Here is a 26,335-nt window from a genome sequence, read left to right as displayed (position 1 = left end):
TTAAATCCAAAAGAGATGGTAAACAGATACACTTAGCTCTCCTAACATAAAAGCCACACTGATCCCCTCCCCCCACCCCTCCCCAGCCTAAGGAATCTGCATTAAAAATGACGATCCCCAGCCATCCCCAATAACCCATATCACTCAGATCCCGCCACCTAAAGTCCCAATGGTCCCCACCTATGGTTAAAACCTATCCCCATCCCCCCCCCCCTGTTGTGCCACTCCCCCCAACTCCAACACTCACCCTGCTTCTCCAGTTAGCCTTCAATAAAACAAGGAGGATCAGAAACCACATTGCACCCCATTCTGGTGATCCCCCCCGAACTATGCAACTGTGTGCAAATTATAGAAGTCCGGATTTGATATTAAAATGCCTGTTATATAAAAAACAACAGAAGAACAAAAGAACAGGCCTGGGCAGAACGAACATACCCTAAGCCATAACTTTGGTGGCCTTATAACCCTGTGGAACAGGTAAACCAGCAATCATTTTGCAAGGAAAAACCAAAGTCCCTTCACTTTCCAGACAGAGAAGCCAAAAAAGTTCATGCGTTGGCCACCGATTCAAACACTTTCCAGGCGCCATTGTGCTCCACACGCAATCTTGCCGGGTTCTATAAGTTGAATTTGAACTGAAGATTATAGAGATCAGCACAGATTGGTGAAAATGCCCTTCTTTTCTGGGACACCACAGTGCAATAGTCCTGGAAAATCAAAATCTTTTTGCCCTCATGTAGCAAGGAGGATTTTTTTCCCTATATGTCTGGAATATGGCTACTTTGTGCGCAAAATAAACAAATTTTGCAATTACCACACACGGCCTTGTAGCGCCCGGGCCACGGGTTCCCAGGCAATGAGTGCATTGCATGTGGCAACGCCCCTACAGATGTTCTAGGCCATTTCTGTTAACAGCCAGCCCTCCAGCAAAGCAAGGACTTCACGGTCAGAGCAGGATTCAGGGAAGCCCACAAAGCGAAGATTATTTCTTCAGGACCTGTTTTCCTGGTCATCCACTTTAGATTCCAAGTCTACAACTTGCTTTTCCAGGGTTCCCTGTTTCAACTGCAAGGCTCGTGCCTCCGATTTGACTACCGTCACTCTTTTTTGGGTGTCCTCCACCAGCTGTTTAATTGCGTGGAGCGTTTCATTTCCTGATACTATTTTCTGGGAAAGTTCAGTAAATTGCCCATCCAAGGCCTGAACTACAGCCTACGTCACGTTTTCCACCAGGGCGCCATTGCTAGCCGCTGACCGCGGGCTCAGGGGGCCATCGGCCATTTTATTTTTGGCCAGCTTACTGAGAGTTTTTTCCCCACTGTGGTTTGCTGGCCATATCCCGCCGCTTCGAAGTAGAAAGTCTTCTATGGACATCTGGGAAGCCACGGGTAAGCTGAATAGTGGCTCGTGCAGAGAAAAAGATGTAAGAGATGTTTGGCTTTAGAGGAGCACCAGGAGCAAGCCGGTCACACATCTTACTCACTCACAGGGCACGTGGTCTCGTGGTTACATTTTATTTTGAAACTGATTATTCATTTCTTTTATTAAGTAGTCCATTTTTTTTATAGATGTTCAATACTCCAAACTTTGCACTTATGAAAGTGCCTGCTTCAAAACACAACTTCCCTGCAATAATTTCTCCAGTCGGTCGTGATTTCCTTTTTCACATTAAGAAAGAAGCAGAGAATGAAAATGCAAAGTCCTCGACAGAACCTGCTAAACAGGGTAAGTCCTTGAGGGAGGAGAACAAACTTGGATGATTGCCCCTGGCCATGTACTTTAGAGGGCCCCGCACCATTATCAAATCAGGAGAGCCGGTGAGACTGAGCTGAGTCGGCAGGAGCTATCCACCCTGCTCTCGCCGCTACTTCTGGGTTTGCTGGTCAGCCTAACGCTAATGCCTCTCTCTCTCGCTCCCCTTCTCTCGCGGGGCTGTTATTCACGGGCAGCAACCCAGTCCTCTTTTGGCACTGTGGTCTCCCCATTGCTCCTGTTCCTTCTGCCAACCCCCTTTTGCTGTTGGCAAGAAGTAAACTTTGGGGCTGGCAGTACCTCGTTCTCTTGGGGCTGCTGGTTCTTTAAGCGGGAACACCCTCGACCAAACAAGCATGGGCTGGCTAGTGCTAAATCCAGGCAGTGTCTAAGGCACGGGCAGCAATGTGAGGTTGCCCTCTACTTCTTAACCTTTAAGGGGTGCCCCACCCTGCTCTTCAGCCTGGAGTGGGGGGAGTAGATGATTCCCTCTGCCTACCCCCTCCCCCTCCCCCTCCCCCAATTCTTCAACCTCTGGGGCAGGGCTCACTCAGGCATATTTGCCTCAGGCCTCACACTCTGCTATGGTCAGCCCTGCTACTAACATATCCCAATCCCTGCTCTACTGACTACCCCTAAAAGAAAAATGTAACTCATTGTTGAGACTGTACCTTTTTTAAAGTGTTGGGCGAAAGCCACATATAAGAATAGAAGAAATACTTTGAAATTATGACTCTTCAAGTGTATTTTGCTCGTCTCCTTGTTACTGAGGATACCAGCTAGTGGTATAGGGATATTATACATTAAAAATAGATTGAAACCTCCAATTCATTTCCTATCTGATCAGAACAGATGGACATAATTTCTGGTAAATGAAACATTATCTGAAAGGCCCTGCATCTGAGTACTAATATGTTGTTAACTGATCCTGTCTTTCAACATGAATAGAATATCCAAGTTAACTGTATATCTGCAATAGGTTTTACTGTAGTGACCATAGTCCTTGAGCAGTTAAACATAATGCTCCATGTTATGAGTCATATTTGAGGTCCACATTATATATGTACGGGAAAATGTACATTCTAATGTTCTTCCTTGCAAACAATGCTATATATTCATTTAATAAGGGGTTTGGGGCTGGAATACGTATCCTTTTTGAAAACAAAGAACAGCGAACACTGCAAGCTGAAAATGTTATTAGCCAGCATGGTATGGTTAAAAAGCAAAAGAGGTCCTTCCAGTTACTCCCAGGCTTTATGTGAGAAACTCCACAAGAGTGAAAAAATAGTTGGTTCTTCACAGCGGTGCCATCCAAGCTCCTTCCTCCTCAGGAAGTATCCGTTGTGCTGTGTTACGTACTGACTGAGCTGCTGCTCTCCTTCAGGAAAGAGTCTAAATTTTAAAACTGAAAACTGGAACCGCAAACATTGTTGTGGATATGAATTTTCTAATAATGCCCCAGTATGATAGGTTGCTATAAAGTAAGTGATTCATTTCTCTCTCTCTCTCAACTTATAGAGCTTGAAATTAACACATATTCAGTGGTTTGCCAACAAATAGTTTGAAAGCAAAAATAAATGATTGGCCACTGGATTGGCCACTGTTGGAAACAGGATGCTGGGCTTGATGGACCCTTGGTCTGACCCAGTATGGCATTTTCTTATGTTCTTATGATTATAGTATATCAGCATAAAGTAGCATAAGAGATGATGGGCAGAAAAAGACCAATTAGTCTGTCCAGTCTGACCAGTTATTCTTATCTACCCTGCCAAAACAATATATCCCAGCTACAAGCTTGAGCATTGGTAGGTTGTCGATCCTTATCCAAGTCAGTTTCATCTTCCTCTTTTGGCTCTTTCTCTGCCATTCTGGGTAGATCAGCAAATAAGTTTCTATAAACTGAACTTTCCCTTATTTTCAAAGCGGTCAATCATTTTAGCAAGGAGGGCTTTCAGGAATTCAAATCGCCTCTCTCTAGCTGGAAGGTAGGGCAACACTATCACCAGACTGCAGACTCAGAGTGCAATCTTTTATAATTACAGGGGGGGGGGGGTATTTCTGTTTGGCCAAGCACAAGCTTGATTTAATTACTTATTGAAAGGGAATATATCTGTGGTGAAAGGCATGCTTACTGTGATTCATGATGTAACAAAAGGTCCAAATAAGTGACTTATTTTCAAGCTAGTCTAGAAGAACGTATTGGCAGTTGCAAATGGGTGGGGGGAAGGGAATTGCAAACTGATTTCTTATGTTCACTAACCATGACATGATACCAATCAGTAAACATGTTCTGCACACTATGCCATATTGTCAACAGTCCAAAGTGTAATCTTGATTGCTCATTTTGATCATAATTTATGCGAAACGTATAACAGAGAGAAATCAAATTCCCTTTTCATTTTTTTGTTATAATCATTAAGCAAAGTGAGTTTTATATCTGTTGCTAGTTGTAAAAGCAAATCATATATCAACTGAATTGTGCACTCCTAGACAACATAACTGAGGCAGCTGTGTCACCCTCCCAGCAGCCTTCCCAAGAAGACACATAACACAGGGATAACAAACAACAACTTATATGTAATGGCCACAGTTCTTTAAACCTGAAAAGGAAATCTAATTGGATGTCATCAGAATCATGTCTCTATGACTGCTCTATCGGATTGCCTAATGTTTCGTTTTGCCCGTGAGCTATGACAAGTGGTACTGTCCCAAAAGGGCCATATCGGGTAAGCCGCCACACGACAGGCCTGCTGGCCTCTCCTCAATTATCCAGAGTCTGATTGGCCAGTGTTGTCAAGGCTCAATTCCTGGCCTAATGTCTAGTATGTCCAGATCACCAATGTTTTGCCAAGGGGGTAGCCTAGCATGCTCCTCATCATAGGCACCTCCCCTAATTTCTATTCCTCCCCCCCCCCCCCTATTTTCCTCTTTCACCCCACTACTAGACTCGGGCATCCAACTACAGTGAGTTCACTGTGCACACTGCCAGAATGTGCTACCAAATAGCAAAGGCACACAGTGAATCCCTATAAACCAGTGTGTGGCCCAATAGGGCCTGATTTTAAAAAGCATTTACATGTTTAAAATTGTGTTTTACACATGTAAATGTACTTAATTTAAGTAAGGTGGCTTTTGAAAATTGCTACAATATATGCCACTGAATTGTCCATAGGATTTATTCACTTAAGTGCACTTTACAAGATAAAATGGCTTTTTAAAATGACTATGATAGTATGTTAGATTTACACGCGTAACTCCTTTTAAAATTCACCTGTTAGGGAGCAGACTTTTCTCTTCAAGGCTTGCAGGAATAAATCGTTACCAATATCTGACAAATTAACCCAATCCCACTCATGGAGATCCTTGGCGGCACATGTCCACCCACTCATGGTGAACATGGAGGCCTCCATACCAGTATATGGCCTTGGCAACCTTCCTATTCAACTTACAGTGGTAACACCCCCACCAACCACTTCCCACTATTCGATGACGAGATAAAATTTCAGACAAACAAATGCAGTTGATGGGCCATTCAACAGAAAGCCGGTTCAGGTCATCCCTAATGCTCTTAAACAAGTATAAACCTGCCATCTTGCCCAGTTGTTACCTCCCAAATGTATGATGATAAGGTCTAGAGGGGGAAATTCCCATCTCTTGGAGCAGAGGAGGAGCAATAATTGGGACCAGCGCATACCTCCTTTCCTGAACCACCAAACCACTCAACCCTGGTTGAATTTATTGTAAATGGACTGCCATCAAGTGTGAGTCACAAAGCAGTGTCCAACTATCCACTGAGATCAGTGTTGTTGGATGGCATCTGGAAGGGAGGAAGCATAAAGTTATTCATTTGCAGCCATAATATTGCGAGTGTGCAATGGGCAGCCATCACTGTGTCTAATTTAAGAAATGTATACTCTGGAACGCCATCATCCTATTCGCTGTATAGTTATTCTGGGTAGGCCGGCAATAGTGGCACATGATTAGTGCCTATGCAGAAGGAGTGCATTCCATAGCATTCGCTGTGTAGACCAATAGCCTCCAAGGCCCTTCTAAAGACAGCCAAAAACTGATAAAATTCAAAAGGAATGTGTTGTGATGTAGCAGAAATAAACCAACTATGCCTGGGTGAATGACCATGTAAACCATTAAGATCTTAACAGGATATTTCATTATCCCAGGTACTGCCTCCAGGTTGATGATCTGACCTTTGGCCACTTGATCATTTTTGATTGCCTGGCACACATAACCAGTCGGTACCCTAGAATTTTAACATCGGAGCAATGCGGACCTTTATACATAGATGCTCTGTGGGAAGGTGTCATGAACTTGCTAATGCACAGAGCATTGAAGAAGGCCAGGGAGAAGATAGCTCAAAACAGTGGTCTCAAACTCATCAGGGGTAACCCGTGCCATAGCCGCAACAGCTGCTTATGAGTAAGAAGTCTACAAGTGTTGTGTTGGGGTACTATTTCTTTGGCCCATTTTTGCATAATTCTTTTTATCGTGAAAGACTGAATTCCTTCAGTCCTATATTTACACCTTAACAAAGAAAGCAAGCGCTGTAAGCTGCAAGCAGATCATGTTTCTGGATAAGCCTTGCGATTTTGCATGTAATATGTAATCAGTCACCATGTCCTCAGGAACTGGTGGACCTGTCCATCCACATTCGTGTAGGAAGGCCATCACTGTGTTATAACTTCTTACATAGACATCCTATTTGTAAGGAGTGAGTGATCAACGCACTCGATCACATGCTGCTTAGTTCCAAATGAACACATGTGTGCTGGCACCAGATGCCCAGCTGCGAACACTTGAGGAGCCAGCCATCTGAACAAGGACCACTTGCAACAAGAAAGAGAATCCACTATCCCCTTGCTAATTCCAGGGTCATGTTTCTTGCATGTCATCCTATTTCTGCACAGACTGCAAGGCACGAAGTCGCACAGCAGCTCTGATGCTAGGAGGCATTTATATGTTTTATTTATTAGCTGACTAGACAACCACTTCATTAGCATACCACAGAACCACTCACTTATTCTGCAGTGACTCCCCCCATATATCCATAGTGACAACTATAAGAAACAGTTCAAAGAAAGTGATGTTCCTTGTCACCCCTCTCTCCACCCATTCCAACAGTCATTGCACCACCCACCACACACCCCTGAAATAAACCCCAAAGCTGATACCTCCTGATGTGTCAGAGTATAGAAGAAAGTTGTTGCACCTGACAGGTGGTGGAAGCCACACCATTGAAATCGGCCAGGAAGGCTTTCCAAATAGCCAAATCCTCCTTAAGGGTTTGTTGACTTACAAGTGGTGATAGTCTCGGGAGGGGCTCGCCTTAATCAGGCGGCACAGGAAAAATCTGCCCATAGGTATGCCTTGCACTGAAAACGCCAGGCTACCAATTATGAATCTCATGCGCCACTATGTGATTTTCTTGCACATCACCGTGAAAGAAACCAGTTCTGCCAACTTTGCAAGCTTCTTTGCTGAGAGCCTGGATACCATGAGTACGGAGTCCAACTTGATTCCCAGGAAGTTGATGACAGTTGCTGCGCTTTGCAATTTATCAGCTGCCAATAGCACACTGAAATGGCATGACAAATGGCAAAAAGTATTATCAGCCCCTTGCAATCTATCGTACCATCTTTGCCAATGAAAAGGAAGTCATTCAAATAATGTACCATGAATTTTGAGCTGACCTCCTCACTAGTAGAAGAACAGAAAAGAGAAACAAGAAATTCAAAGTAGTTAAACAATGCCACTATTTTTCACAGCGATCAACAACTAAAGTGTAGCACAGGGGTTTCAGCAAGCCAGAAATAACATGTAGCTGATCAATAAGCTGATGCCGGACCTCTCTATCATTAACTCGAAAGTCTGTTAATATTTTTGGGGGGATAATATTTCTCAAATTTCAATGTGAAATAATTTAATTACTATGAGTGACCTGTTCCATCACAACACCCCAATGCAGTCCCACGAAAACTAAAGCGTGTCAAATTCCATTCACAATCCCAACACCGGTCTGGTGTTTTGTACCACAACTGCATCAGAAGAAAGCATCTGAATAACGAAATAGTGAAAATGGTAACAAAACCTCTCAGCTTGTAGAAATCATGGCGTCCTGGGTATGTCCATATAGTCGCAAATGTTTGAGAGTTACGAAATGTAATGATATTTTTAAGGGCCAGCATTGAGTCTCCCATGACTTGATTAGTCCAAAGGAGAAGACGGCAAAGATGCATAATGACACAGCATATCAGCCTCCAATCAGAAAAACAAAAAATCAATAAGAAAGTTCATTGATTGTCTGAACACTGCATCATAAATAGCACAATAACTCTATGTTAAGACCAGCAGGCACCACAGTGTTCAGACAGTGCATCCATGATTGTTCTTTCTGAAGTAACCACATTGCATGGTCACTGCCCCACCAATCTGATGATACTACCTGCCAATGTGATGCGTGCAAGTCTTTCACTTATGTATATTTATTCTTGCTCAATATCTTGTGTAAGTGATCATAAACATCTCAAAAGTGAAAAAATGACTGGGTGGGGGATCTGGGTAAATTGGAGGGACTTCAGGCTGAAGAGCCATGAGGGTCTTCACGAGCTGTAGATGGACTGGGTGAACTGGTAAACTAATTGGTAAAACTGATTATTTCATTACCGCGCACATGTTATAAGATCTCCTGACTTATGCATGTACAAGCCAACTTATGGGGGGTAAATTCATCTAAATAATGCAAGTAAAATCTATTCACATATCCCTTTAAAATTCAAATATTTTTATTTATTTATTTCTTTATTTATAGATTCTTATATACCGCGGTACGTATAATCATACATCACCTCGGTTCACAGAGAAACAGTAAATTAGGAACAGGCTTTACATATAACAGGTTAAACAGTAGAACATACAACGGCTACAGGCTTTACAAATATAACGGGTTTCCAGTGTAACATGCTAACTTCATTGAGTATAATAACCATAATATATTAATATTCAAAAATTACGCAGGCGCATTTAACTGTCAAAGAAAAATCCAAAGTCCCATTATAGTCAATAAGCGGCAATTAAATAATCTGGGGGGTAGTGATACCCAGAAGGAGAAAAAAAAACAAAACATATGGGGAGATCATTTTCACACACTTACCCAGCTAAGTTCAGATTTGTCTGGCTAAGTAGCTCCTTTGTCGCTACTTGGACAGACAAATTTGAACTTATCGGTATAAATAGCACTTTTTTGTTTTTTAGACTTATTCAGTTATCTTACATACCTGGAAAAATCAGAAAAGTGCTAATGTGACAGGGTAGGTGCCAGATAAGTGTCACTACTTTTCCAGATAAGCCCAAACTTGCACGGCTAACGGTTTTTACATACATAAGCATGCATGTGCACATATGTACTCGTATTTTATAATCTGCGCATATCTTTTAAGCGCAGATTATAAAATTCAGTAGTAAATTATTGTGTGCCCATAAATACATATACTTTGGTGCACACAAGCAATTTTATTTATTATACTTATTTAAACAAATTTATAGCACGCTCTAATCCACAAATCTCGGTGAGTTACAACCAACATACATAATCATTAAAACAGCAGAACAAGCAAGTTATGAAAATTATCCTCAGTATGTTGAAATCTTCAACTCAGTGTGAAGCAGTAGTCAAAAAAGAAAATAGAATGTTAGGAATGGTCTGTAAAGGAATGGAGAATAAAGTGGAGAAGAACATATTGCCTCTGTATTAAGTTGTGGTAATGACCACACCTTGAGTATTGCATGTAGTTCTGGTAGCCCCTTCTCAAAAAAGACATAGCAAAACTAGAAAAGGTGCAGAGGAAGGTGACAAAAATGATAAAGGGGATGGAACATCTCTCCTATGATGAGAGTCTTCAGAGGTTAGGATCTTCAGCTTGGAAAAGAGATGGCTGAGAGAGAACATGATGGAAGTTAATAAAATCATGAGTGGGGTAGAACTGGTAAATAAGGACAGTTATTTACCCTTTTATATATTAAAACAAGGGGACACGCCATGAAACTAACAGCCAGCAGATTTAAAACAAATCATAGAAAGCACTTTTTCACTCATTGCGCAATCAAGCTATGGAATATGTTGCCAGAAGACATCAAGGAAACTAGCATAGCGGGGTTTAAATTAACCAGATAGATCAAAGAAAGCTATTGCTATCCTAGGACTGAGTAACAGAAAATAGGTCTATTTTATAGGACTTGGCAGGTGCTTGTGACCTGGATTAGCCATTGTCAGAGATAGGATTCTGGGCAAGTTGGACCTTACTCTGATCCAGCATGGCATTTCTTATGTTCTTATGACATTTTCTTTGTTTACAATTTGGGTGGCTGATTTTGATGGATACCTGTTGTCCTTGTACTTCCTTTGTTGCTTAATGGATAGTTTACTTATTTCCCATAACTGAAGTACACTATGATAAATTTAATTCTATACCTGTGTGGGATATAGTAGACTAGGTATTTGCATTGGATGATTTATAATTATTGCTATGCTGTTGGCCATACTTTAAGTACAAGTTTTTAGCATCTCGCAGTCCATGGTGCACATCAAGTGCACCTGTTAATAAATCTTCCCCATGCTGGGACAAGTTCCTACAACCAACCAGGCTGGAACCAGCAGGCTACAGCTCTCCAGAAACAAACCAGATCAATAGCTGTAGGTACCATGCCGCAAGACCATAGAGACCTAAGTACCATGAAACAGTCTCACTAGTTCTTCTATGACAGGCTTGCTAATTTTGATAGTTGTTTAGATTAGTACAAAACTAGGTGATTAGACATAGCAGGTGAGGAGGGCTGGATGTTGGATTAAGTATGGTTGTATGCTGTTCTGCCCAGGGTGGTACTGAACAAATGAGGGAGACAAGAAGCAGACTTAAAGAAAGAATGATATCCTACAAGTGATCAAGCTTTTCTAGTTGGCAACTGTAATATATCTTGGCAGTATGTGCAAAGTGGATGGGTCAATACATCGTTATCTGCCATCTACTATGTAGTCATGAGAGTACTGATTAAATTTTTTAAAAGGACTTTTTTGACTCCTGAAGTCTCCCTGACAATTTGATGTAGTCCATTTAATAGTCATTTCTTGAATCTAAGCTAACATGAAAGCAAACTTCCTTGTTTGCTTACAATATTTTCATTAAGTAAAATGGTACAGATCAGATTAAATTGCATTGTTTTTATTAAGATCTTATTGAGAGGCCTTCTGGCTACTTATGTCTCTCTTATTTTATTTTATTAGACGGAGGGTTGACCATAGGTTAAGTGTGAATGGAGGTTGAAAATGGTACGGAGCCAAATGGCTTCAATTATTTATTACAGGTAGTCCTTGTCACAGCACTACAGCTGGTTAGGAGTAACCCCCAGGACAAGAGCAGGCTGGACCCTGCAGGACAGTACTGGCTCAATGATGGGATTTTCTGCCTGACTGGCTACCTCCCCCTCTGGTTCAGCCTTTAGGTTCTGGTGGCCAACAGGACTTCACAGGAGGTTCACTTGGAAAACAAAAAGGCACCACTAGGGCCTGTTTGTTTCAGCAGCCACTAGGAGTGGCTGCTGAAACAAACAGGGAATGGGAGGGTGCCCACAAACAACACACAAGATAAGAAATCACCCCAAGATTAGGCAGAACAAAGCTAAGACAGGACAGAAACAGACAAGAGGGCCAGTAAACCAGGGCCACACACCAGGCAAGAACAAAGCAGACAAGGCAAGAGCTATAAACAAACTATAAAACAACAACTGAACAGAGTAAGAACATAAGAAATTGCCATGCTGGGACAGACCAAGGGTCCATCAAGCCCAGCATCCTGTTTCCAACAGAGGCCAAAAACTAGGCCACAAGAACCTGGCAATTACCCAAACACTAAGAAGAACCCATGCTAATGATGCAATTAATAGCAGTGGCTATTCCCTAAGTATAATTGATTAATAGCCATTAATGGACTTCTCCTCCAAGAACTTATCCAAACCTTTTTTGAACCCAGCTACAATAACTGCACTAACTACCTTCTCTGGCAACAAATTCCAAAGCTTTATTGTGCGTTGAGTGAAAAAGAATTTTCTCCGATTAGTCTTAAATGTGTTACTTGCTAACTTCATGGAATGCCCCCTAGTCCTCCTATTATTCGAAAGTGTAAATAACCGATTCACATCTACTCGTTCAAGACCTCTCATGATCTTAAAGACCTCTATCATATCCCCCCTCAGCTGTCTCTTCTCCAAGCTGAACAGCCCTAACCTCTTCAGCCTTTCCTCATAGGGGAGCTGTTCCATCCCCTTTATCATTTTGGTTGCCCTTCTCTGTACCTTCTCCATCGCAACTATATCTTTTTTGAGATGCGGCGACCAGAATTGTACACAGTATTCAAGGTGCAGTCTCACCATGGAGCGATACAGAGGCATTATGACATTTTCCGTTCTAGTAACCATTCCCTTCCTAATAATTCCTAACATTCTATTTGCTTTTTTGACTGCTGCAGCACACTGAGCCGACGATTTTAAAGTATTATCCACTATGATGCCTAGATCCTTTTCCTGGGTGGTAGCTCCTAATATGGAACCTAACATCGTGTAACTACAGCAAGGGTTATTTTTCCCTATGTGCAACACCTTGCACTTGTCCACAAGATCAGGAATATGAACAAGACTGAGAAGGCCACAATACTAGGGCCCAGGACCAAACAAGAAGCAGGACAAAGATTCAGGAAGAAAGGCCACAACTAGGAGCAAGGAAGACTTCAAGATGAGGTAAGGTACTATGTGTGAGGCAGGCTTATAAGGGTGTGACCGTGTTTGAACATGGCCACCAGCAGGACCTCCAAGCCTATTGAGACAGCAGATTACTGAGGGCCACTGCTAGCGGGAGGGCAGTACCACACAGAGAGTCCTCACAGTCTTTATCTCTTTAAACAAAAAAAAATGTCCATCAGATCATTCTGTATCCCTAACAATATTTGTGTTTGGGGTCCTATCCACACCAAATTTTTAGGATGTGTCAGAGGAATGCGGACAGATTTCTGCATCCCAGAAAGTAGGCGCCATTAGTTTTGAGTGAAATTTCACGTTCTACCTTGAAAAATATTTCAAAATTTCCATAATATTTTATAAAGTGATATTCATGTGTGATATACTGAAACATATCAAACCTTTTCAATTAATCTGTGCTGCTATAATTAGCAACCAACTGTAGTAGATATTTTCAGTTTCTGACTTTAGGATATGTGTTGAGACGTGCTGCCTATTAAATCATGAAGTGTTAGGGACTGGAATTCAGGTTTGCAAAGATTTTGAAATGGGACCACCTTGCATCTTTCCAGGCTACAGGCTCAAGTAAGTTATTACAGTACGAGTCAATTTTTAGTGACAACATATAACCACATTATCTCTACTTTTCTGGTTGTTGTATATTGACTCTTTGCTTTCCCCTCTCATTGAAAGCATCTGGAAAGCATAATGTAAATCATGAATTATCCAGTGCAAATGCCAAGCCATGATAAATTGCTGTAATATGAGGACAAGGTTGCATCGCTGAAATTCCTCTATGGCTTAGGTTTAATTTATTTATTTGTTTCTCATGAATGTGCTCCTTCAGATGGATACATTTTTCTTGCATTTCTTATTTACACAGTTAATTTTGTGTAGGGGAGTCTCAGCAGCCTCCTACTTCTCAAAGTCAAACCTTTTAGAATTTGTTTAAAGCCCGAGTGCCTGTTTTCCTGGACCAAGGCTTAGAAGAACTGGTCCCCCACAGAGAAAGCAGTGCTGTGGAAAAGCTTGTCAGGTGAGTTGCAGGTTCTGACCCGAGTGCATGTCCCATGGTCCTGACTTCTTACCTCAGTCTTAGTCTGAAATGCAATCGCACTGCAGTTTTTATCCAGTCTTTGGCATTACATCTGGGATACATCTTTTTGTTGCTTTTCTGAACAGAAGTGGCTATAGGACTGTGCACGTATTGCATATATTATTATTTCTTGAATGGCGGCAAAAAAAAATCCAATTTCAGTGCTGCAAGAAAAGAACCCGGAGTTCTTTTCTCAGTCTTTAGTGGCACATCACATGTTATAATACATTGGAACACAAAAAGAAAATTCTTGAAAAAGTCTCAAACCCAGGTTATTGTGAGCAGTGAATCTTTCTGTTAAGAGTAGATATTCCTTCAAGTCAGAGTTAAGATAATTACCACAAAACTAGAATAGCAGGAACATGCCTGTCACTTAGGACTTGGCTCATAAAGTATTGATATGGTCTTGACTTGATACAATAGCATACATAAAAAGTTTGCCAGCTTGTAGGCAGATAAATTATACTTACAGCAGTGGCAACTTTGAATGCTTCCTTTTTTCAGCGGGTCTGCAGATTTAATGGCATTCTACCTCATTTAGCATGCTGGTTTTCACACCAGAACAATTGTTTTTGTACCTCTGATATTCAAATATGAGTACAGGATGTCAGGAGGGCTTTACTGGGCTTCTTTTGGACTGAATAATGAAGATCATAAACAAAATAAGAATTGTGTGCTGATTCACATGCTATTATTTGGGTCGTTTGAGGTAACCTTTTTGGCCAATAGGTTTACAAGTTGGGTGACTGCTGCATGGTAATAATTGAGCCAGTGTGTAGTTTTCATTGAGTCTGTGAATGCACGATGTCACTAAGATTAGATGGAAGCTAAAGCAAAGTAACTGAAACTATCAATGCCCCAGATGGTGATGGCAAGCAGATGTTACTTTATATGACATCAATGCAAAATCCAAAATCAAAACATACATGCATCATTTAAGTATTTGTACCTAGTTATGGCCACTTGCCCACCAAGCAATACTATGCCGAGTAAGACTGAACCTATCAGACCTCAGAAACTAAGCAGCTTTGGATCTGGCTAGTACCAGGATGGGAGACCAGCTGGGAAGACCAAGTGCTGTGGAATGCAGAAGGCAAATCATTGCCATATTCTGCTTAGAACATTGTAATCGCATGGTAGGCCATGATCAACAAAGTCTGTGAAAATAGGTAACATACTACTCACCCCCTGCCTTTTTCTTATGCAGTAACTATCAACCTCTGAACTGGCATAGGCAGAGCTTTCTTCTGAATATGTATATGTAGAGCACCTGATCTCTCATGAGTCCGCAGCCACAGAAGGGGGCCACAAAATCTGGGCCTTTCCACAGAATTCCCCCAATCCTCAAGGAATCACCACAGTAGACCAGGGCCCAGAGCATCAGCAGAAGCAGTGGCTTCTGTTTCTCAGTTCCCCACCCAGTGTGATCCTGGCTTGTTTGCAGTGCAGTGCCTCAAGCCACACTATCTTTCTGGGCTTCCTGGCCCCATGTGTTGTCCTTTGAGCGTCCCCTTGTGCTTCAGATCGTGGCATGGGCCCTGGTTGGAAGAGAAGGAGGAAGAGGCCTGAAGTGCTGCCCTGCTGATATGCTCCTGCTTTAAAGCTAATGAGATAGGGAAGAGGGGAGACGAAAGAATGAGGGAATTCAACGAGGGGAAATAAGAGTAGCTTCAAATGTGGGTGGACTTAGGTTATTGGACTGTTGTAATTGCAATTTGTTTTAACTCTAATTTGTCTGTATTATTTTATGTTTTCTTGTGCACGTAAGTTGTACCCCGCTAAGAATTTTGGATTAGCAGGCTATAAATTTTATAAATAGAGTGCGGGGATGTGTGGGTATTATACAGTGAGGTAGAAAGAGTGAGAGGTGCAAGGGGGAAAAAGAGAATGAGAGGATCTAAGGGGCTGTAGGGAATGGGAGTGTGAGGGAAAGGTGCAGGGGCAAGAGTTAAGGTGTTGGGGGGATGTGAGAGGAGGGAATGAATGAGTGATTTCATCAGAGGGGATGTGGGGGAGGGAGAAAGGGGTGCGAGGAGAGAGAGAATGAAGGGATCTGAGGGCTTAGAAGGAGAGGGAGTGGTTTGGGGGGAAGAGTAAGTAAGATGTTTGAGGGGTGTAGAGAGAGGAAGTGAGAGGTGCAGGGGCAAGAGTGAGTTACAGTGTGGAAGGGGGGAGTGAATGAGAGGGAATGCAGGAGAGGGAGAGTGGGTGAGAGGTGGGGAGGGGATCTAAGGAGTAGCAGGGAAAGGGAGAGTGAGATTGAAGAGAGGCAAGAGCGGATGGGGGAATGTGGGGAGGGAGGGAATGAGGAGATCAAAGGTGATGCAGGAAAGGGAATGAGGGAAAGGAGGGTTCAGAGGTGCTGCAGAGTGTGAGAAAATCAGGAGAATGAGAGTATCGAAAAGTCATGAATGAGAACGGAGGGGTATGAGAGTATAGGAGGGGGTGAGGGGAATGGAGTGCGGCGTATGAGTGAGAGGATAGATTCTGGATAGTGGTGTGAGCAAATCATTCCTTCCTGCCCCAATCCCTCTGCCCTCCCGTCCTCTAATTCCCTTTCATTCTTCTTCAAGATTCCCTCATCCTCTCCTCCCTCTGTGTTTCTATCCTCTTCCATCCCTTATCCCTCTACCCCCTCCTGCCTGAAATCTTCTCTCCCCTCGTTCCCAAATCCCTTCCCCTCCTTCCTCCCCAGTACCAATCCCTTTTTCTGTAAGAACAAAAAAAAATTAATTGGACAGAGAAATGTCAGAAAGCCACTTTATTTTAATAAAGTAAAAAAAAACCAATCATTATGCAAATATATACAAAATTATGCAAAGTTGCCACACATGCCACATAATTTAAAAAAACCTGCCACTGCATTCACTAACTCTTGCCACAGAATCTTGAAAAATGTGTCACAAGAAACTGGGGGGAACTGAGTGTATGTCAGCCACTTCCCACTACAATGCCCATTTGCTGTTATCCTGAGGCTGATGCAGCTTCCATGCATGCTTAAGACAAGAGAGGATAATAAAGCAGGTGGGGAGGGGGCGAGTTCAGAAGAAAATGTACAAGCTGCTCTCTGCCCTCTAGATGTTTGAGATATGAATCAGTAGTAATTGATTCTAAAGTTCAGATCGCAGACAAAAGCAGGAGCAGCCTACACAAGAAATGAAAAATTAATATGCTGAACTGTATCTGGATAGCACAGCTGTAGGAGAGTTTTAAATTGAGGTACCTTTGGAGAAACCTAATAATGATAAAATAAGCCACACTTTAAGCTTCCTTTTCTCTCCCTATCCTTCCTCTCATCTCCTCACGCATCACGCATCACCAGCCCACGCACCCCGACGTTGCTGGAATTAAATGGTCCCTTTTTTTAGCTGTTCAAAATCTTGTCCTACCAAACAGAGGCCAAAAGCAACTTGATTGGATTCAAGTTTGATTTGGCATCACCATTGGCACTATTTATCTTACACTTATAATAGGGGAGTTTACACTTCGAAAATATGAATATTAAAGCAAAAAAAAAAAAAGTTTCAATTCTTGCACTGATTACATTAATGAAAAATGGTTTTTACACCCTTAGAGCTGAAGGACATGTATAGTAACACTTGCAAAGATCCGTGGCATTGTATCTGATTTAAAAATCTGAATTCCTTGTAAAAATTTTCAAATAACTCGCATGTCACCCATTCACTGTGCAGCTGCTTCATCAGTGTGATGTAGAAATCGGACACCGCTGGGAAAATATATAAATTCAGCTAAAATTAAAAATAAATTTCAAAAGAGACCAAAAGCGGTCCATCTTCCCAGATACAAGATTTAATTGTTTGGTTTTTTTTTTTATTTCTCTGGCTTGTGTTTAGAAAATGAAAGGAATGGGATACGCCTGCAAATGGGTATTTGTGGTATATTAAAGCTTTTTTTTTTTTTTTTTTTTTGCGTAATATACATTGTGGCAGTGATTTGCTAGCTCCGTTTCGAAGGCAGGCGGAAATTGCAGCTCTATGTACTGTACTGACAGGTTCATGTAAAATTCAACACAGGCTGTTACCCCTCAGCAGCTAGTCTCCGCAAGAATGGATGTGTCAGCCCTCATCAGCAGAGGTGGGAGCTAACAGGAGACTTAGCTTCCTTGCTTTTCTGGAAGTTCCATTTTTTAATAGGCTGCCACAAGGGGTACTTAACATCCTTGTCAGACAGATAGGCAGCTGTTCTGGGCAGTAAGGCCTTCCCGTTGGTGCTAAACCTGGCAGATGTTTTCGGTGTTCCTTACAAAGCAGTGACAGTTTACTAGCAGAGACTTCGCCGTTCAAATTAATATGCTTCTTGAGCGCCTTTACCTATGACCTTGCCGGCTGCCTTTCACAGCTACAAGTTTTCCGAGAATATACACTGTAAGTTGATTCTCCTCGTAACAGGAAGTAGTGGAGAGAAAACATTTGAGAACAGTGCTAGTACTGGTTTCGGAGGGGGGGGGGAGGAGGAAATTTTTTTTTCCAGAATTCTCCTGTTTGCTTCCCCATTATGCCGCATCAGCATGTTCCCAATTACCACTTGTGGCACTCTTTCTCACAGTAGATGGCGGTGCTGCAGAATAGTGCAAGATGCTCTGAAGCTCCTAGATAACCTTATAGTATTCTGCAACCTGACTCGTGGTTTTGGCTCTTAACACAACAGGGACATGGGAGCTTGGATCAACAGAGTGACCACATAGCTCCATATCAAAGGGAACAGGCTCATTCTGTCCTGATTGTATGCCCACTGCATGCACGGATCTCATTGCCCTAAGAAATGTAGAACTATGTCTCCATCCATACAATGAGGCAAATGCAGGTGTGGTTTAGTCTGTCCCCTTTGAAATGGTCATTTTGTCATTCCAAGCTCCCATGTTCCCAATGTCAAAACCATGAGCTACTTTTTTAGAACACTGTCAGATTATCTAGGAGCTTTAGTACGTCCTATACCATTTTTTTGGCCTGTTCTTGCTGTCATTAACTTGATAGACTCAAAAATGACCTTTGACCTACAGTAGGCAGCAGTGTCACTAAAGATTCCTAGAGAGAGACCAGCCTTATTGACCATCGAGTCAGAACCTTTCCCTATTTTGTTCTTTCATGGCACAATTCATAAGAAAGCAGCTACTGGATATTCGGAATACTTTGTACTGGGATAGCCTACGCTCATCAGAAACTATTTTTCTTATCTTAGATTGTTAACATGTTGCTGTTATGACCGTCGGTCGTGGGCGGCCGTGGCCAACCCAACTCACCTCATGTATTGCACTGCTCTCCTCTCCGGGTGAACTTGCGGCTGTAGCTAGCCACTATCGCCACTTACCTCCTGGCTCTTGAGACTCCTCGTGGCGGCTGGGATGCCGCCAACCTTCACATCGATTCTGGGCCTTCCTAGGCATGCACACGCGCCACAGGTCCTCATTTTAAAGGTACAATGGCGGGAACCTCAGGGGCATCCCCGACTGATGGCATGACAAGCTTGGGATTCATAAGCACCTCCCTTGGCCTACACTAACCAACTTGGCAACGAGTTCCTTCGCCTCACTGGTGTTTGTTCCTGCTTTTCCGGACCCTTGGTTCCTGCCTTGGATCTCTACGTGCCGATCTGGACTTTGACTCAGGTACCCGCTCCTCAGGGGCCTGCTTACCCTTCCTTTGGGAGACCTGGTCTCCAGGCTTTTCCGCTCCTCGGGGTAGCTCCTGTGCTCCCCGAGGAGTTCCTGCCTGCTCGTTTCTCCGTTCCTCGGAGTTGCCTCCAGCACTGCCTATCGAGATCCCATCTCTACACTTCCCTGCTTCTCGGGGCAGTGTCTACCTTACCACACTGGAGACTTGGACTCTATGCTTCCCCACTCCATGGGGCAGCCCCTACGTCATTACATCAGAGGCTCTGTTGCCACGGGACAGTCTCTGCATCACTCCTCCAGTAGAGCTTGTCTCCGCGCTCCCCGGGGCGCCTCACAGTAATCTCAGTGCAGGTACCTGCGATCACGTGGCAGTGACGCAGGACGTTCTCTCTGTACTGCGCTACAGTCGTGTCCCCTGCTGCAGCTGACCTCGCTTCCCGACAGTGAGGACCTGTGGGGCTCCACCTCCACCTCAGGCTAAGGGTCCATGAAACCCACAAATCCTAACAGTTGTCTTCCCATCTTGACTCTTTCAGGACTTCTTTCACAACTTATGGGACCCTGGGCAAATTTTTTTATGGATGAGCCTCCTTTTTATTTTTTCCATATTGAACACCCCTCTCAAATCCCTCCTCCCCCCACCCTCCAATGTTTAGGATAACATTCAAATACTGTACATATATTGCTGTCCTGAAAAGGTTCACAATCTTAAGGTTGTACCTGAGGCGATGGGAGGGGAGAGGGGGTGTGAAGTGATTTGCCAAAGGTCACACGGAGCGGCAGCAGGATTTGAACCCTCGCTTCTCACTGGTTCACTACCTGCCTCTCTAACCACTAGGCTACTTCTCCCTATTATAGGCAGGTGCTTGCGACAATTGTCTCTTTTGCCCATAGGAAAAAGAGGCCACAGCCTTGTTCAGCTCCCACCCTTTAAATAGTTGCAGCTCTTACACCATCATTGCTTTAACACAGATTGGCCAACAGGGTCTAGAAAGAGAGCGCCTTCATTGACTTGCTGCAAAGTCCCTGACAGAGAAGAGGCCAATTTTGCCATCAGTGCAGAAACCAAGGTTCTTTATATGAAGGCAAAGAACGGGATATTCCATAAGGGTAGCAGACATCTTCTGTCTGTCAATGTCAGCTCCTTATTTTTTGAGACAGATTTTTTTTCTTAAGTGGGATGATTTTCTATGAACACTTCTTTCAGGTGCACATGCCTAGTCTTGCATCTTATTTGGATTTATTTTTTTTTATTTGATGATTAGAAATTCTTGCTTTGCTTTGTTGATAGCAGAATTACTTTCTTTCTAACTTTTGACATTTTTCCTTTCATTAATTAGAATTGTTTCCCAAACTTTGTGGTAAATTCCTGGCTGATTTCATCCTCCATCCTGTCTGTTTTCCATCATATTTTTTTATTTCTCTATTTCAGTTTTCTGTTTTTTCCAATGTCTTTTATTTCTGTTACTTTTCATTGTTTTTTGTTTGTTTGCTTTCAATCTTTTTAGACTGTCCATCTGGTATCGGACATGAGCTATAGCATAAGCAGCTCATGTTTAATACCAGGATTTAGGAGGCACACAGACACAGTTTAATAGTAATGGCAATAGCAAAATGAGATCTTTATCATGAATAATTCTATGTCCACATATTTCATTTTAATGTTGGTCTTTTCTTGTTTACCTAGTCATCCAAAAGGTTTTTTCTGGACTTCATTTTTAAGATATATAAATAATGTGAATATTCAACATCGGATCCCATTTTAGGGATGTGCATTCATTTAATTCATTTTCAGAGATTTGTGCATATAAATTAGTTACACACTGTGGAGTAAAGTTTCAAAGGGTTTTCACATGTAAAAATAGAATATGCGCGCACTCTCATATTGTATAAACATCGAGAATGAGGGCGTACTTTCCAGTGTGTTCATACAATATATCAGCAAAAAAAGGGGCGGGTTAGAGGCATTCCGGGGAAGGGTTCAGAAGTGTGCATTGTAGTTGCCATTTTGTAAGAGATATATGTGTATACATTATTAAACTTATTCATATACTTTTACACATGCTAATTGACTTGTGCAAGTAAAATTGGACTTGTCTGTTGTCTGCAGATTTTGGGTGGGAGGTCTTGGTGAACAGGTGGTTCAGGATGAAGTGCTAGAGGATCTGGGTAAATTGGCAGAGGTATTGGCAAACTGGTGATACCAAGTACACGTACAAGTATTTTCAAAATGGTATACATGCATACTTTATAAACCACCTAGGATCACATGATGGAGCTGCTTGGTCATATTCTAGAGTAGCTCTGGGTGCCTCCCCAACCCATAATACTTTTGCAATATTTAATTCCTCCAAATTTTCAAAAACTATGGGACTTTGTGCAGCTGCTTTGGTAATGTATTGATTTTTCAGCATGGTTCACTGTTATGAGTGGGAGATTAACTAAAAAGGAGAAAGACAAGCTCAAACAGTCTGAAACTAAAATATCGGACACATCGTGAAAAGCAGTGGAGACTGAAATGGAAGCAATCATATGAGAAGTCTCTGCGGCCGTTATTGCAGCTATGGATAATAAATTGGAATTACTTACCAATTCAGTTACAGCGATGGATGGTAATCTCTCCACTTTTCTGAAGTTGAGGCCAGTGCTTGAGATACTGATTTTCGAGTACAGACTTTAGAAATATGTGTTCAGAACCCACAGAAGGAAGTGCAGGCAGCATCGGTAAAAATTGATGATCTCGAAAACCGAGGGCGCAGGAATAATATCAAAGTACTTGGGATGTCTGAAAATGTGCTGGAGGGTAAACGCATGGATTTATTCCAATCATGGTTGCTTTTGAAGCTCGGCCCTATGGATCTTGATCATCGCATTGGTTTTTAGAGAGTACATCGTAAGGGGGCCCAGGGTGCACCAGATGCTAAAAGGTAGATTTTCAACCGCTCACACGCGTAAATCCCGGTGTTTATGAGCGTGGCCGGGCCTTGCGCGTGCTGGGCGAATTTTTGAAGAGGCCCAGCCACACATGTAAACCCCGGTACGTGAATAAGTGCCGGGCCTCTTCGAAGGGGCGGGGCGGGGCGGGGGTGGCCGGGTTAGCGCCATTGTTCGCTGTCCCAAAGACCCAGCTGCCGGCGTGTGCAACTTACTTCAGCTCCTTAATTGGAGTGGACTGGGAGGGAAATGTGGAAGGCCAGAATGCGTCGCTGCACAGAAATTGCAGAAGTTCCCACCTCCCTTGCACGTGCCACCCACACATATAAGTGCGGATTATAAAATCCAGTGCACATGTGCACGCGGCCCACAGATTTTCCATGTGCGCACTAGCGCGCACATGGTAGAAAATCAGCACGCACACATGGATAAGCACGTGCAAAGTGGAAAATCTACCTCTACGCCACATCCTATTATGGCCAGAGTACAGGATTTTCATGATAAAATTATGATAATGCAAGCAGATAGGAAGTTGCCTAGTCTGAAACATGAAGATTCCAGAGTATTCATCTATAATGACTTCTCAGCCAAAATTGCGTCACGTCACAGGGAAGTGGCACCAACTTGTTCATACTTGGTGAGGCAGAAAAATCGGATTTTTTTTCTCACTTTCCCTGCGGTGCTGTGATTTCAGTGGAAGGATCAGCACAAGCGTTTTGACACCATGAATCAAGCTAAAATATTCTTGTCTAAACAGGATTCAAACTGGAACCAAGCTGCACGTGGCTGAAGTAGCGGTTGTCAGCTGATTTTATACTGTGAGTTGCTTGAAGTTGGAGAAATACTTAACAGTGGAATTTTGAATTTCTTCATTTGGCATTTGGACCCAGACTGTTTGGACACGGTTATTTAAGTGTGATGGCATGAGTGGGCCTCTTCGTTTGTTATTATTAAATAACAATTGACTATTTTTACTACTTTTGATTTTTCTTTTTATGTTGATTTTCTGATGATTACCTTTTTTGATGGCTGCCTACCAGTTTTGTTTATGGTAGGAGAACATATTGGGGCAGATTTTCAAAGGGGTATGCGCATAAGATACGTGTGTACCCCCCCCCCCCCCCGAAAACCTGCTCCAAGCTCCCCCTGCACGCACCGAGCCTATGTTGCATAGGCTGCCGACGCGCGCAAGTACCAGGGCTTTCCTGGGGGGGGCGTGTCAGGGACGTGTCGCGGCTGGTGCGTCATCAGGGGTATCCTGGGGGCGGGGCCGCAGCCGTGGTTCCGGCCCAGGGGGGTTCCAGGGGCGTGGCCGCGGCCTCCGGACCAGCCCCCGGACCGGAACATGGCGCGCCGGCAGCCAGTTCGGCGCGCGTAACTTTTGCAATAAAGGTAGGGGGGAATTAGTTAGGGCTGGGGGGCGGGTTAGTTAGGGGAAGGAAAGGGAAGGTGGGGGGCGCTGGAAAGAAAGTTCCCTCTGAGGCCGCTCCGATTTCGGAGCAGCCTCGGAGGGAACGAAGGCAGGCTGCGCGGCTCGGCGCACGCAGGCTGCTGATTTTCCGCAGCCTTGCGCGAGCTGACCCCGGATTTTAAAAGATACGCGCGTATCTATTAAAATCCGGCATACTCTTGTTTGCGCCGGGTGTGCGAACAAAAGTACGCACTCACGTACTTTTTAAAAATCTTCCCCATTATGTTTGGTTTTGGAAGTTCTGGTGTTTTACTCACTGTCACTAATTGATTGGCTGTAACAGTTGGCATTTGGGATCCTCAAACTGGGGTTTTCTTTTCATCAGGGACTTTGTACTAGACTTAATTATTATGGCTAGTTAACTAATGCTCCGATGTTCTGTAGTTTCATTAACATTTTCCTTTTACAGGGTTCTTTGGTGTAACTGCAGTGTTTGGGTTGAATGTCTCTATGGGAGATGGGGGGTATTTTGGATGGGGATGGCACCTGAATGTGTTTGTGTGTGATCAGAGGGGAAGGTATATCGGGCATTAATGTGAGAAGCAGATACAGGGGTCTAATACTTGGGAAAGGAAGGAGAGATGGTGTGCACAGGAAGAAGCTCTTCCAGAACAGAGGGTGGGTGAGAGACAGGGTTTGCTTGTTTTGCTTGTTTATTTCTGTTTTGCTTCGTTATTTCTGTTTTCTTTATGGTATTTGTTCAGCCATTTGTTCAGCCATTTGTTGAGCACTTCTGCTGGGAGGTGTCCGCCCTACTTTTCAAAGATACTTGATGAAATTATTTTTGAAGTTGTATCACTGTGGGTAGGTAGTAATATAATTTCATGGAACACAGCTGGCATTGGGTCCCCTATTAAGAGAAGGAAAATCTTAACCTTTTTGAGGAAACAAGGGGCGAGCATCGCTTTGCTGCAAGAGATACACCTATTGGAACAGGAACACCTGAAGTTGAAGCGTGACTGTTATGCAGCCTCTTCCCCAATTAATAGGAAAGCAGGGATTGCTATATTATGCCACAAATCCTTGGCTATCATTGAAGACCAGGTTATTGTAGATAATAGGGGACATTATGTCATTTGGGAGGGCACTATTTTTTCAGAAAAAAACTTAGTATCTGTTCACTGTATGCACTGATTTATTCCAGCAGGTAATGAATTTGGGGATATTCCACTAATTGTTGGGGGGGGGGGGGAACATGAATTGTGTTGTTGATCCCATGCTGGATAGAGAAAGTGCAATTAAAATACCAAATCTGGGATCTAGAAAAGGGGTCTCCTTCTGATATAGATCATTGAATTTGTTGGATACATGGTGCCTTATGCATCTGGGATTTAAAGAATTTACTCGTGTCCAGGGCCCATCATATGCAAAGTCATTTAGACTATATTTTAGTTTCTGAAATGCACTCAGTGAAAATTGACCCTTTTGTCATTTCGGATCATACTCTTGTGATCCTACAGTTCAAATTTGACAAATTGGATCATTCCCATCTTTGGAGAATGCCTGCCAACTTATTTAGTGATCCTGAATGTAAAGAATTTATTCTGAGTAAGTGGCAGGATTACGCTAAGAACAATGAACAACATCAAGAGCAACCCAGGTTGTATTGGGAGACAGCCAAAGCTGTTTTAAGAGGGGAGATCCTCTCTTTTGTGTCTTCTAAAAAGAAATTACGGAATCAAAATATTCTTAGGCTGGAAAAACAGTTGTGTAAGGCACGTTTGAAGCTGGCAGGGAATATGAGTGTAGCTAACTTAGAAGTATTTTTTGCAGTGCAAAATGCTTTGAATACATTACTACATCAGCATACTACGAATATTCTATAATATCACAAGCATCAATTTTTTTCAATATGGTAATAAAGTGAGTAAAGGGCTGGTGGAGATGTTTAAATCTGAATAGGTTCTGAATTCATCCCCATTCTTAAGGATAACACTAGTATGACAGTTTGTACCAATTGAGGAATTTTGAACATTTTGCACACTTTTTATGAACAACTGTATTCTGAAAGTACTGAGCATACAGGGGTAGATTGTAAAAGCCCATGTGTGCAGTTCGGGTGCGTGCACATGGACGCGGCTATTTTATATCATGTGTACGTCACAATCGGGCCTTTGCCCAGTTCCCTAGATGCACTCTCTACCTAGCCACTATCAAACTAGGTTGGGAGTACAATATACAAATCTCATTTTTGTGTAGCTGTCATCACTCCAAATCACATAAAATCTTCACTGTTGTCTACTGTGCTGTTCGTAAAACTGCCTCCAAATCCTAGGCCACCACTAAAACCTCACCCCGTGTTCAGAATGGCCCTTCTTACAGTGGTATAATTAGTTTACTTATATGAGAGTCTTATAAAGACTCATTCTCTCTCTCTCTCTCTCACTCTCTCTTTCTCTCTGTGTCTGTCTGGGCCCTTCTCAGCTTGTGATCTAAAAATATCATGGGTGTGATAAATTTTAAGTGCATTGTGGTTAAATTGCTATGACATGCAGTATCTGAAAAATTACCCTAACCACACCCCTTTTTATGCAAAGGTACTATTCTCACAAAAGTATGAATCTAGCTCTAAGTTTGTACCTGAGGCAACACACAGTAAAGTGACTTGCCCACAGTCACAAGGTGTGACAGTGGGACTTGAATCCTGTGTCTC

The 26,335-nt window shown here is 42.8% G+C and overlaps 1 protein-coding gene across 1 annotated transcript in view; it reads left to right on the top strand.

Annotated features, from left to right (window-relative positions):
* CA10 (carbonic anhydrase 10) overlaps nt 1-26,335 on the top strand; it is an 834,819-nt gene that overhangs the window by 535,101 nt on the left and 273,383 nt on the right.

This window comes from Rhinatrema bivittatum, chromosome 4, assembly GCF_901001135.1.
Source record: "Rhinatrema bivittatum chromosome 4, aRhiBiv1.1, whole genome shotgun sequence".
NCBI lineage: Eukaryota > Metazoa > Chordata > Amphibia > Gymnophiona > Rhinatrematidae > Rhinatrema > Rhinatrema bivittatum.
The sequence above is the reverse complement of the archived record's forward strand: the minus strand, read 5'-3'. Positions and strand labels throughout refer to the sequence as shown.